A 15,523-nucleotide genomic window follows, 5' to 3' on the forward strand; every position below is an offset into this window, starting at 1 on the left:
TTCCCCGAAAATAAGACCTACCCATAAAATAAGCCCTAGCAGTATTTCTAAGCATTTGTGCAATATAAGCCCTACCCCGAAAATAAGATCTAGTGATGGGCGTGGATACGCAGCATATCCGCAAAACCCATGCATTTCGTCGCAGAGCAGTAAATAAGACGAGCAGCCCTTCTCATCTGCCCCATGCGAGCTCTATTGCTCTATTGCTCGACATGAGAGATTGGGGACAATGGTTCTAAAGGAAATAGAGTTACAAGAAATTCAGGATGGAATTCAGGGTGTGGAGAGTTATGATGATGTTCCAGAAGACGACTTACCTATATTTGAATAAATGAGATTGTTGTACTGTACTTAAAAAAAAACAACACATCCCCTGAAAATAAGCCCTAGGGTGTCTTCTTGAGGAAAAATAAATATAAGACCCTGTCTTATTTTCGGGGAAACATGGTAGTCATCAGACTGGCCAAAGTTAACACGAAGGAGGAACTTCTGCAATCTATAAAGTGAAAACATCAGGTAGCTTACAAAGGAAAACACATGAAGCTAACTGTAGAATTCTCAACTAAGACCTTACAAGCTAGAAGGGATTGGGGCCCCATTCTTTATCTTCTTAAACAGAATAATGTCCAGCCTAGGATCTTGTATCCTGAAAAACTAAGTTTCGTATATGAGGAAGAAATAAAGACTTTCTCAGACACAAGTAAATGCTACGGGAATTTGTCAAGATCAGACCTGCCCTACAGGCAGTATTCAGAACCTCATTATACACTGATCAGCACAACAGACACCCACTAGTTTAAAATCACCCAAAAGCTAAAGCTCAGAACCCATACACAGTAATGGCTCAAGAGGTAAAACAAAGCAATCAGGTTCTACCCAACAGGGTGAACAGAAATATACCCCACTTATTAACTCTTTCAATAAATGTGATTGGCTTAAATTTCCCACTCAAAAGACACAGGCTGGCTGAATGGATAATAAAAGTATAAGCTAAGTATCTGTTCTCTCCAAGAAACACATATAACCCACAAAAACTCATCCAGACTCAAGGTGAAGGGATGGAAAAAAATATTCCATAAAAATGGAAATTTAAAAAAAGCTGATATCACCATTCTCATATCAGATAAAAAGTCCTGAAATCAACAATAGTAAAGAAAGACAAAGATGGTTATTATATAATAGTAAAGGAAACAATTGAACAAGAATACATAACAATCCTAAATATTTATGTACCTACTACAGATGCACCTGGATTCATAAGGCAAGCTCTGCTAGAGTTAAACAAAGTGATAAACAGCAGCATCATAATAGGTGAGGACATCAACACCCCACTGACAGAACTGGACAGCTCCTCCAAGTAGAAAATAAACAATGAAACACTGGACTTAAATGGGACTCAAGAACAAATGGGCCTATCAGACATTTACAGAACATTCTACCCCAAAACTACTGAATATACATTCTTTTCATCAGCACATGGAACGTTGTCTAAGATTGATGACATCTCAGGCCATAAAACATGTCTAAACAAATTTTTTAAAAAACCAGAAATTATACCATATATCTTCACAGAGCACAGTGGAATAAAATTAGAAATAATTCCAACAGAAAAATTCAACTCTACACAAAGCCATGCAAATTAAATAACCTACTGCTGAAAGACTATTGAGTCAAGGAAAAAATTAAGATGGAAATCAAAAGATTCCTCAAACGAAATGACAAAGGGGATATAAGTTATCAAAATCTGTGGAATTCAGCAAAAGCAGTCCTAAGAGGAAAATTGATATCCTTACAATGCCTACATCAAAAAGACAGAAAGATTGCAAATCAACAATCTAATGAATCTTCTTAAGGAATTAGAAAAGAAAGGGCAAACCAATCCCAAACCCAGAAGAAGAAAAGAAATAACTAAGGTCAGAGCAGAACAAAATGAAATTGATAACAAAATTATATAGAAGATTAATGAAACAAGAAGTTGGTTCTTCGAAAGAATAAACCAAATTGATAGACCTATCACTAGATTAACCAGAAATAGAAAAGAAAGGGCCCAAATAAGCTCAATCAAAAATGAAAAAGGAGACGTTAGAAATGGTAACACAGAAATACAAAATATCATCTGAATACTATTAATATAAAAATATCCATGCACATAAACTTGAAAATGTTGAGGAAATGAACAAATTCTTGAAAATACACAACTTCCCAAAGCTTAATCAGGAAGAAAGAGAACTCCTGACCAGACCAATAACAAGCAATGAAATTGAAGCATCAATAAGAAGTATTTCAACAAAAAAAAGTCACAGACCAGATGATTTCACAGCTGAGTGTTGTCAGACCTACAAAGAAAAACTGGTACTCACTCATATTAAAGAAATTATTTCATAACATCAAGAAGGAAGGAATCCTCCCCAATTCATTGTACAAAGCCAGTATCATCTTGATACAAAAGTCAGGAAAGGACACAACAAAAAAGGAAAACTACAGACCAATATGCCTTATGAAAAAAGATGCAAAAATTCTTAATAAAATTCTAGCAAACAAAATTCAGTAGGACATCAAAAAAAATAATCCATCACAACCAAGTGTGCTTTATCCCAGGGATGCAAGGATGGTTTAACATAAATAAGTCCATAAATGTGATCCACACATAAACACAAGCAAAAACAAAGATCATATGATCATTTCAATAAATGCAGAAAAAGAATTTGATAAAATCCAGCACCCATTTATAAGAACTATTACCAAAATAGGCATAGATGGAACATACCTCAAAATTATAAAACCTACATGTGGCAAGCACACAGCCAACAACACATTGAATGAGAAAATTTGAAAGCATTCCCACTTAGAACTGGAACTTGACCAGGCTGCGCACTGTCACCACTTTTATTCAACATAGACCTGGAAATCCTAGCCAGAGCAATCAGGCAAGAGAAAGAAATCAAGGGTATCCAAATGGGGAAAGAAGAGGTCAAACTACCACTCTTCACTGATGATATGATCATGTATCTAAAAAACCCCAAAGATTCTGCCAGGAGACTACTGGAATTGATAAATTTAGCGAAGTCTCAAGATACAAAGTCAATGAACGCAAATCAGTAGCATTTCTATACACCAACAACAGTCAAGCTGATAATCAATTCATTGCTACACAGAAAAGAAAATACCTGGAAATATGTTCACCAAGGAGGTGAAAGACCTCTACAAGAAGAACTATGAATCATTGAGGAAGGAAATCTCAGAAAATCTAAACAAATGGAAAAATATCATGCTCACAGATTGGCAGAATCAACATTGTTAAAATGTCTATACTAACCAAAGTGATTTACAAATTCAATGCAATCTCCATTAAAATATCAATGTCATTTTTTCCAGATCTAGAAAAAATAATTCTGCACTTTGTATGGACCAGAAAAGAGCCTGAATAGCCAAAGCAACCTTAAGGATAAAACAAAGAGGCATCATTTTACAAGATTTCAAGCTATAGTAACCAAAATGGCACGGGACTGGCACAAAAGTAGAGACATAGACCTCTGGGTCAGAATAGAGAACCCAGATATAAAACCATCCTCATATTACCATCAGAGTTTTGACAAAGCAGATAACAATATACACTGGGGAAAATAATCTCTATTTAATAAATGGTGCTGGGAAAATTGGATAGTGACATGTAGAAGATTAAAACAGTATCCTTACATCTTACCAGTAATGAAAATTAATTCAAGATGGATAACAGAGTTAAACCTAAGACATGGAATTATAAGAATTCTTGAAGAAAATGTTGGGAAAACTCTTCTAGACATTGGCCTAAGTAAAGAATCTATGAGGACGACCCTAGAGGCAATCCACAACAACAATAAAAATCAATAAATGGGACTTGGTCAGACAAGAAAATAATCAATACAGTGAATAGATAATGTACAAAATGGGAGAGAATATTTGCAGGCTATACATCCAATAAAGGGCTAATAACCAGAATCTACAAAGAACTCAAGCAAATCAGCATGACAAAAAATCAAACAACCCCATTAAAAAGTGGGCAACAGAAATGAATAGAGGCTTCTCAAAAGAAGATCAATTAATTAATAGCAACTCCATAATCACCGGAGATTTCAACACCCCACTGACGGCACAAGACAGATCCTCCAAACAGAAAATTAATAAAGAAATAATGAGGCCGGGCGCTGTGGCTCACACCTGTAATCCTAGCTCTTGGGAGGCCGAGGCGGGCGGATTGCTCAAGGTCAGGAGTTCAAAACCAGCCTGAGCAAGAGCGAGACCCCGTCTCTACTATAAATAGAAAGAAATTAATTGGCCAACTGATATATATATATATAAAATTAGCCGGGCATGGTGGCGCATGCCTGTAGTCCCAGCTACCCGGGAGGCTGAGGCAGAAGGATCACTCGAGCCCAGGAGTTTGAGGTTGCTGTGAGCTAGGCTGACGCCACGGCACTCACTCTAGCCTGGGCAACAAAGCGAGACTCTGTCTCAAAAAAAAAAAAAAAAAAAGAAAAGAAATAATGGACTTAAAACTCTAGAACAATTGGGTCTGACTGACATTTACAGAACATTCTACCCCAAATCCACTGAATATACGTTCTTCTCATCAGCTCACGGGACATTCTCTAAGATAGATCGTATCCTAGGACACAAAGTAAACCTCGAGAAATTAAAAAAAATAGAAATCATACCATGTATCTTCTCAGATCAGAGTGGAATAAAAGTAGAAATCAACCCTAACAGAAACTCACATTTCTACACAAAAACGTGGAAATTAAACAACCTCCTACTAAATGATTACTTCATAAATGAAGAAATCAAGATGGAAATAAAAAATTGTATGAACAAAATGACAATGGAGAGACAAGTTATCAACTCCTCTGGGACACAGCTAAAGCAGTTCTGAGAGGAAAGTTTATCTCCATAAATGCCTATAACCAAAAGTCAAAAAGATCACAAATAGACAACCTAATGAAATGACTCAAAGAGCTGGAAAAAGAAGAACAGACCAACCCCAAACCCAGCAGAAGACGTGAAATCAACAAGATCAAATCAGAACTACATGAAATTGAAAACAGGGAAGCTATTCAGGAGATTAATAAAACAAAAAGTTGGTTCTTTGAAAAAATAAACAAAATTGACACACCATTGGCTAAGCTAACAAAAAGCAGAAAAGAGAAATCTCTAATAAGCTCCATCAGGAACAAAAAAGGAGATATCACAACTGATCCCAAAGAGATACAAGATATAATTTATGAATACTACAAAAATCATTATGCACACTAACTGGAAAATGTGGAGGAAATGGACAAATTTCTAGAAACACACAGCCTCCCTAGGCTCAACCAGGAAGAAATAGATTTCCTGAACAGATCAATCTAAAGAGCTGAAATAGAAACAGCAATTAAAAATCTCCCTAAAAAGAAAAGTCCCGGTCCAGATGGTTTCACACCCGAATTTTACCACACTTACAAAGAAGAACTAGTACCTATCTTGCAGAAACTATTCCACAACATCGAGAAGAACGGAAACCTCCCCAACACCTTTTATGAAGCGAATATTACTCCGATACCAAAACCAGGAAAGGATGCAACAAAAAAAGAAAACTACAGACCAATATCCCTAATGAATATAGATGCAAAAATTTTCAACAAATCTTAGCTAACCGAATCCAGACGCTTATCAAAAAAATAATCCATCACGACCAAGTGGGCTTCATCCCAGGGATGCAGGGATGGTTCAACATACGTAAATCTATAAATGCAATTCACCACATAAACAGAAGCAAAAACAAAGACCACATGATTCTTTCAATAGATGCAGAAAAAGCTTTTGACAAAATTCAAAACCCTTTCTTGATACGAACACTTAAGAAAATAGGCATAGAAGGGACATACCTAAAAATGATACAAGCCATATATGACAGACCCATAGCCAACATCATACTGAATGGGGAAAAATTGAAAGCATTCCCACTTAGAACTGGAACCAGACAAGGCTGCCCACTATCTCCACTTCTATTCAACATAGTGCAGGAAGTCCTGGCTACAGCAATCAGACAGGAAAGTGGAATTAAAGGTACCCAAATAGGGGCAGAAGAGATCAAACTTTCACTATTTGCTGATGATATGATATTATATCTAGAAAACCCCAAAGATTCAACCAAGAAACTTCTGGAACTGATCAATGAATTTAGTAACGTCTCAGGATACAAAATCAATACACAGAAATTAGAGGCATTCATATACGCCAACAACAATCAAATTGAGAACCAAACCAAAGACTCAATTCCCTTCACAATAGCAACAAAGAAATCAAAGTACCTAGGAATATACTTAACCAAGGAGGTAAAAGACCTCTACAGGGAGAACTATGAAACACTGAGGGAGGAAATAGCAGAGGATGTAAACAGATGGAAATCCATACCATGCTCGTGGATCGGCAGACTCAACATCATTAAAATTACTACCCAAACTGATCTACAGATTCAATGCAATACCTATTAAAATCCCATCAGCATTCTTCACAGATATAGAAAAAATAATGTTACGCTTCGTATGGAACCAAAGAAGACCCCAAATATCAAAAGCAATTCTAGGCAACAAAAACAAAATGGGAGGTATTAATATGCCAGATATCAAACTATACTACAAAGCTGTAGTAATTAACTCAATCTGGTATTGGCACAAAAATAGGAATATTGACCAGTTGAACAGATCTGAGAATCCTGATATAAAACCATCCTCATATAGCCATCTAATCTCTGACAAAGCAGACAAAAACATACGCTGGGGAAAAGAATCCCTTTTCAATAAATGGTGCTGGGAAAACTGGATAGCCACCTGTAGAAGGCTAAAACAGGACCCATACCTTTTACCTCTCACAAAAATCAACTCACACTAGATAACAGACTTAAACCTAAGGTATAAAACTATTAGAATTCTAGAGGAAAATGCTGGAAACACTCTCCTAGACATCGGCCTAGGCAAAGAGTTTATGAAGAAGTCCCCAAAGGCAATCACAGCAGCAACAAAAATAAACAAATGGGACATGATCAAACTAAAAAGCTTCTGCACAGCCAAAGAAACAGTCATGAAAGTAAATAGACAGCCTACAGAATGGGAGAAAATTTTTGCATCCTACGCATCTGATAAGGGACTGATAACTAGAATATACTTAGAACTCATGAAAATCAGCAAGAAAAAAATAAAATAATCCTATTAAAAAGTGGGCAAAGGACTTGAACAGAAACTTTTCTAAAGAAGACAGAAGAATGGCCAACAAACATTATGAAAAAATGCTCAACGTCTCTAATCATCAGGAAAATGCAAATCAAAACCACAATGAGATATCACTTAACTCCAATGAGAATGGCCTTTATCAAAAAGTCTCCAAACAATAAATGCTGGCGTGGATGCAGAGAGAGAGGAACAGTCCTACACTGCTGGTGGGACTGCAACCTAGTTCAACCTCTGTGGAAAGCAATATGGAGATACCTTAAAGCGATACAAGTGAATCTACCATTTGATCCAGCAATCCCATTGCTGGGCATCTACCCAAATGATCCAGTGACACTCTACAAAAAAGACACCTGCACTCGAATGTTTATAGCAGCACAATTCATAATTGCAAGGCTGTGGAAACAGCCCAAGTGCCCATCAATTCAAGAATGGATCAATAAAATGTGGTATATGTATACCATGGAGTACTATTCAGCTCTAAGAAACAACGGTGATATAGCACATCTTATATTTTCCTGGTTAGAGCTGGAACCCATACTACTAAGTGAAGTATCCCAAGAATGAAAAAACAAGTACCACATATACTCACCAGCAAACTGGTTTTAACTGAGCAGCACCTAAGTGGACATATAGGTACTACAGTAATAGGGTGTTGGGCAGGTGGGAGGGGGGCGGGTATATACATACATAATGAGTGAGATGTGCACCGTGTGGGGGATGGTCATGCTGGAAAGTCAGACTTGTGGGGGGAGGAGGGAAAGGCATTTATTGAAACCTTAAAATTTGTACCCACATAATATGCCGAAATAAAAAAAAAGATTAATGGCCACTAAACATATGAAAAATTGCTCAATGTTGCTAATTATCAGGGAAATGCAAATCAAAACCACAATGAGATATCTCCTAAGTCCATTGACAATGGCTTTTTAAAAAGTCCCAAAACAATAGATGCTGGTGTGGATGTGGAGAGAAAGGAACACTTATACACTTTCAGTAGGACCACAAACTACTACAACCACTATGGAAAATAGTATGAAGATTCCTCAAAGAACTAAAAGTAGACTTACCATCTGATCTAGCAATCCCACTACTGGGTATTTACCCAAATGAAAATAAGACATTTTATAAAAGAGACATTTGCACTAGAATGGTTTTTGCAGCACAATTCAGAATCACAAAGATGTGGAATCTTTGTGCCCATCAATTCATGAGTGGATTAATAAAATGTATATGTATACCATGGAATACTACTCAGCATAAAAAATGATAAATTAATACCTTTCATAACAACCTGGATGGGATAAGAGACCATTCTAAGTGAAGTATTACAAAAATGGAAAAACAAACATCACATGTACTCACTATTAAATTGGAACTAATTGGTCAGCACTCATATGCACACATGGAAGTAAAACTCAAAGGTAATTAAGCAAGTAGGGGTAAGGATGGGATGGGTGAAATCATATCTAATGGGTACAATGTACACTAACTATGTGGGTGATGGGCACAGTTGTAACTTTGACTTAAACTGTACAAAAGCAATTTATGTAACCAAAACATTTGTACCCCTATAATATTATGAAATTAAATAAATAAATAAAATATATTAGGATACATAAAATACACATTAAGATAAAATTCTGAAAGAGAAGGAGCATATTGAATTAAAAGAGGGAAAATTGATGTACGTTTTGACTGTAGAACCTGTTCATGTATTTTAAAAATATATAATGATAGTTACCTAATTGCTATGGCATATAGATCAAATTAAATATATTTAAGAGAGGGATGCACCAATTTTATTTTTAAATGCCAATATTTGCAATACCCTAGAAATTCCATCCTTTGCAATCACTTAGACATAAAAAAATTTTAGATATGAACTGAAAAATATAAAATAGGGTACATGATTTTTTAAAATCCTCTCAGAAGTATATAAGCAAAAAGATTTTAAAAAGCAATGAACACAAGTACTAAAGGAGAAAATCCTGAGTTCTATTTCTACTAGCAATCCTTACAGTTCAGGTATGAGATGCAGATAGCAGTCTGAAGGATTTAGGTTTCAGTTGTCTAAGAGAATATATTTTAAATATAAGACATCCCAGAAATGATCCGCCAATGTCAAATGGGTCATTAAGACTGACACAAAGCGAAATGGAAGCCTACAAATGACATTCATGACATAAGTTTCAAAGATCCCTCTGATCAGAGATCAGAGTATAAAGCTCCAGGCTAATCATGATGGAGTACAAAATATATTTCTTTTTTTAAAGATAGGCTCCTTCTTGGAAACTCTATCACTGAAGACTTTGGCAAAAGAAGTAAAATTCATTAGTGATCAGAGAAAATAAAACAAGATGCCACTTTAAACCCTCACACTGGCAAAAATTAAATATTAGCTAGCACAAAGTGCCAGCACTGGTGTAGAGAAACACGTATCGTAGTGCAGAAAAGCTGTAGTGTGGTCATAGCAGCTGTTCTGGGAGAGTGACTCATTAGGACTTAGTCAAATTAAATAGCCCTATACATTATGACCCAGCAATCCTATTCTTGTATCTATAGAAATATCCTCAAAGTGATATGTACAAGAATGTTTATGGCAGAATTATTCATGATAGCAAAAAGTTGAAGACAATCCAGGTGTCTGTCACTAGGAAATGGGTAAGTAAACTTTGGCAGATGTATATTATGGAATACTAAGCAGAAGTTAGAAGCAATAAATGTCTACACACATATATGAGTGGATATTAACAAAAGTGAAAAAATTAAGGGAACAAAGTCTTTATCACTACATTATATAATGAAACAAATGTTACATATACACTCTTGAATGACAAAAGAAAGGCTGAGAAACTATTAAAAATTAAAGACTAAAGAGATACAAAAAGTAAATGCAATGGTAACTGGATTAGGAAGAAAAAATGCTGTAAAGGACATTGTTGGGACAATTTATGAAATCTGAATATAGACTGTACATTAGATAATAGTAGTGTATCAATGTCAAATTTTCTAATTTGACAATTGTATTGTGGTTATATAAAAAAATATCTTTTGTTCTCAGGAAAAAAATGCTGAAATTTTAGTAATAAAGACCATAATGTCTACAACTTACTCTCAAAGAGTTCGGGGGGTGGGGGGAATATATATATATACACACACACATAAGGAAAGAGATGAAACAAGTGCTGCAAAATATTAACAACTTATGAATCTGGGAGAAGGAGACATGGAAAATCTTTCCACTATAGCAACATTTCTGTAAATCTAAAATTTCAAACTTAATAGTTAAATAGTAAACACATACACAATACAAAACAACCTGCAATATTTGATAAGGATACATATATGTTCAAAGATACATATCAAATTCATTAGACTAGCTATGTGTGGGAGGAGATAAATGGGATATGTTTATACAGATATTAAGAAAGGTCCTTGCTTGGACTGATACTAATAATGATGCTCTGCCATGAACTAAATAGAGATAAATAGAGAGAAAGAGAGAGAAAACTAAGTCACTCTTTGCTCTTCAGTTTCAAAAATAATAATTAAAAGAAGAAGAAGAGGAAAAACAAGAACAAAGGCAAGTTTGGCAAACCTGGGGCTAATTAGAGGGTTAATGGGTAAACAGTGATAATAAGAGAACATCTCCATGGTTGGTTTTATGTGTTTAGTAAAACAATTCAAATTATACAGAGTTAAATGATTCTCATTTGTGGAGGCTTTTAGGAACACAAAGACAGAGAGAAAGTGATAGAGAGATGGAGACAGAGTTGATAGGAGAGACAGTCTTTGGGTCTTTCGTGATCCTCCATATCTTGGTGAGTGTGCCAAGAATGCAAGACCCTGATCGCTTGCTCTATTACTCAGACCATTTCACCAGGTAACTCTGAGAGGTACGGTAACATGTCCCTTGGACAAAAAACAGGTTAACTTATTACTTGCTATGAAGTTTGTAGATTCTCCAAGCTCAGTGCTTCTTCTTGTGCAGCATGTGCAGCATTTTTATGGGCAGTATTGTGCCACCTCTGTGGAATTTGGGGCTAAGAAGAACCAATGTAAATATGCTAATACTTATGCTGCTTGCTATACTATATTAAAATCCTTTGCCTCTGACCCAGATATATCACATCTTTTGTCAACATCCATGCAACAATAATAGGCAACTTACTAGTTTCTAAGTAAAGTAAAATCAAATCTCAAATCCAATGAGAGAGAGAGAGAACGAGAGGGAGAAGTTTGTAGTTCATTAGAGTGACATAATCATCATAGAAAGTTAAGTAGTACTGAAAGCAAAGTACTCAACTTAGTCTTAACTTTTCAGAAAATGAAGCCCAAACTCTGCAAAATATTTATTAAAACAAAGTAGCCTTTTTGTTTGTTTGTTTCCTTCCCAGGAGATAAATTCTACATATAAGAGTTTCAATTAAATCTTTGAAGTAAAAATAAATTCCTTCTCCCAATGTCTTAGTATTTCTGTTCATATCTCAAAAGTTTAAAAAACATTAATTATTTTTAAATTGTTGAGTACAAACTTCCTCCTATTACCCCTAAGACTTCAGTCCCCAACGCCCGGGCCACAGCCTGTTATGAACCAGGCCATGCATCACTGCCTGAGCTCTACCACCCACCCACCCTACCCTACTCCTGGTCCATGGAAAACTGTCTTCCATGAAACCAGTCCCCGGTTCCAAAAAGGTTGGGGACCACTCTCCTAAGATACAGGAATAATATTTATTGGGCATCAGGCAGATGGGAGGGGGGAGGAGGGGATGGGTAGATACATACATAATGAGTGCCACGCGCACCATCTGGGGGATGGACACGCTTGAAGCTCTGACTGAGGGCCAGGGGGACGGGGTAAGGCAATATACGTAACCTAAACATTTGTGCCCCCATAATATGCTGAATAAAAAAAAAGAAAAAAGAATCATTTCTAATAAGAACTCTGGGAACAAAGCTTTCATGAGCTATTCTTACAAAAACTGCTACGAGATAAATTTCAGTTTTGTTTTAAAATAACGTAAAAGTTTGATAGTCTATTGACACACTTTGAGTTTCACAGCAGATAATACACACAAGTAAAATTGGATCACTGGTTCAATTAATTCCCTTGTTATATTTCTCAATTATATTTTCTAGTTGGTATGTTTGTTTTTGTGAGGTTATTTTTAGTCTCTTACATACATATGATATTTTAAATCATCCAAACTTACAAGTAAATAAGACATAGATGTATGTTTTAAAAAATAATTATAAAGCAAACATCCATGCTATCTCTACCAAATTTAAAAAACAAAACATTTCAGGAGAATGAAAAAGAGTCTCTCATGATCACCTACATAATCATATTCTTCCCTCCCTAAGGGAGAGTCACGAGCCTGACTTTTGTGGCAATCATTTCCTATGCATCCATAAATAATATTTGTTAATTCTGCTAGGTTTTGAAATCTATAAAAGTAGAATCTCTTTGTATATATTCTTTTATAACTTGCTTTTGTTCATTCAACAATTTGTTAGGGTCTTCTCTGCTGAGCTATTTAGCTGTACATCATTCATTTTTACTGCTGTATAGGAATTCATTGTATAATAAATATACCATTTACCCCTCGCCCGTCACGCAACGCACGTTCGTGGGGAACCTGGCGCTAAATATACCATTTATTTATCCATTTTGTAATGATGGATTTGGGAGGATTCCCAGTATAGGGCTACTTTGAACAATTCTGCTATGAGTATTCTTGAATATGTCTCTTTTATGCATGTAAGAATATCTCTAAAACAACTTCTGAATTTTGTCTTAGGATCTTTTATACTCTTAAAAATATTGAAGACTCCAAAGACCTTTTGTACTGAGGTTTTATCTAGTTATATTTATCATATTAAAAATTAAAACTGAGAACTTTTAGGTGCATAATTCATTTTAAATGATCTCAATATGTTAACATAGTCATTTTAATTAAAAATATCTATATTTTTCAAAATAAAATATCTCAGTGAAAAAAGGTAGCATTGTTTTATTTTGTTTTTGAAAATCTCTTTAGTGTCTGACAATCAAAAGATATCTGGATTCTCATATCTGCTTCTTAATTCAACATCTTATGATATTTTGTTTCGGATAAAGTATATGATGAAAATCTAGCCTCACACTAATGTTTAGTTGGAAAAGGGAGGAGTATTTTCATAGACTTTTCAGATAATTATAGATATCTTTTTTTGATACTACAATACTATTTGACAACTGGTAGTTTTTTAATGTTACTTACAACATGGATTCTGAAATCATATCAATTATCTTTTTATATTGTTACATTAATATCACCAATCTCATCAGGAAAGTCTTTAAGTATTAGGAAGCTGTCCAGCTCATGGTGGCAGATATGTTTTCCTAAATTTGAATTTTTCTTCAAAAGCTCTAATTTTATCATTGACAACAAATAATGTCAGTTATTTTTCTTGAATAGCAGGTTCATTTGTTTATTTTCAAGTAAATTTCTGCCAAGTACTGATAGTTTCTTGGATGTTCTTTTAAATAAAAATTGTGTTCCAGGTAAAAAGCAGCTAGTTCATCTCAAACAACTGCCTAAAGGACAACCATAAGACAATAGTATGGAGCAAAAAGTGCTTTATACTTCCCATTTTGTAACACAGAATATTAAAAAGACATGTACTGAGAGTTTTGATGTTTACCCAGACTGGTCTTGAACCCCTGGTCTCAAGCCATACTCCTGCCTTGGCTTCCCAAAGTGCTGGGATTACAGGCATGAGACACTATGCCCAGAATGAAAAGTTTTGATCTGCAATTGCCTCAGAGATCCCAGAGATCACTGCTCTAGGAGAGATGTACAAAATAAATTGTTGGGTCGTGAGTTATATAAAATTCCAAAATTTACTATATAATGTCAAACAGCTTTTCAAAGTGATTACACCAATTTATTAATACATTCTTAGTAGTAGTGTGTAAGAACTTTGGTTGTACCACATCTTAACCAATATTTGGTATTGTCAGACTATTTAATTTGTGCCGATCATGGCAGATATAATTTGTCTTTCCCTAACTATTAATTAGGTTTGACATCTTTTATATATGCTGATTGACCATTTGGATGTCTTCTTTTGTAAAGTATTTAAGTATTTTACATATTTTCTATAGGGTTATTTAACTTTATTAATTTGTAGGAGTTCTTTATATATTCTTGAAACTGGACTGTGCCAGTTAAATGTGTTGTGAACATCTTTTCCTACAATATGTCCCATTTTTTCATTTTATGGTGTCTTTCGATTAAACTCTTATTTTTAATGTGGTTGAACTGGTTAATGACATATTTCATATTCTTTGTTTTGTTTAAAAAATCCTTCTTTACCTTAAGATCATGGGCATTTACTTCTATATTATCTTCTAAAATCTTAATAGTTTGATTTCCACATTTAAGTACTGCTGGATCCTATGGTAAGAGTACACTTAGTTTTTTAAGAAATTTCTAAACTGTCTTCCAAAGTGGCTGTTAATAATAAATTTTTAAGTCTATTTATGGCTTAACACCAGATTCCATACTTACTAGTTATCTCAGTGAGCAGAAAGTATGCTTTATATTTCATTTTATTCACAGTACCTAGAATATAATCAGAGTTTAATAATTGGTGATGAAGGATTAGAGGCTTAGTGAAGTGAGCTAAATCTCAGTGGGAGCTGAGATTTAATTTGGATAAACTAAGGAGACTCACAAGGTTAAAATGTAGATCTAACAAATATTCTCTTGTAAAGCATGGAATCCTTAGAATCTGACATGAGTTCCATATTTACTATAATAAACTTTGCCTTTTTCTGCCCCCCCTTGTTTCTACAATTACCATAACTAGAGTTACACAATTCCTTACAATTCCTTATACCTCAGTCTTAGTACTTGAATCCATTATCTATTTCCCCTACTCCTGAGGCTCTGAAACTCTGAGCAGTATTCCACTTCTTTTGGAATAGAAATTCCATTTGGCTTTGGTGTATTAAAGTCTCAGCTTTCCTTATGATCCAACCTCTGGGACATACACTTCAACAGCTAGACACAGGACTTCCATGGTATCAACACTTTCCTGACTGAATCTTTATCTAAGCTCTGATGCCAGACTAAACTAATAAAGTTCTCACAGTGTGAATTGGATATAATGTGCCTAATTCATTAGTTTATACAATTGGCTTTAAATAGACTGTTGTTGGTTATACAGCAGTGGGTATTGGGAACTAGATCAATTTAGAAAAAAAGCTTGCTTTAGCATAGGAATAC

At 35.0% G+C, this 15,523-nt stretch overlaps 1 protein-coding gene across 1 annotated transcript in view; it reads right to left on the minus strand.

Moving 5' to 3' along the window:
- The window catches only part of ADAMTS6 (ADAM metallopeptidase with thrombospondin type 1 motif 6), a 292,439-nt gene that overhangs the window by 123,539 nt on the left and 153,377 nt on the right, over positions 1 to 15,523 (minus strand). The gene's annotated exons all lie outside the window — the stretch shown is intronic.

The sequence above is a fragment of the Microcebus murinus genome, chromosome 11 (assembly GCF_040939455.1).
Source record: "Microcebus murinus isolate Inina chromosome 11, M.murinus_Inina_mat1.0, whole genome shotgun sequence".
NCBI classification, from domain to species: domain Eukaryota; kingdom Metazoa; phylum Chordata; class Mammalia; order Primates; family Cheirogaleidae; genus Microcebus; species Microcebus murinus.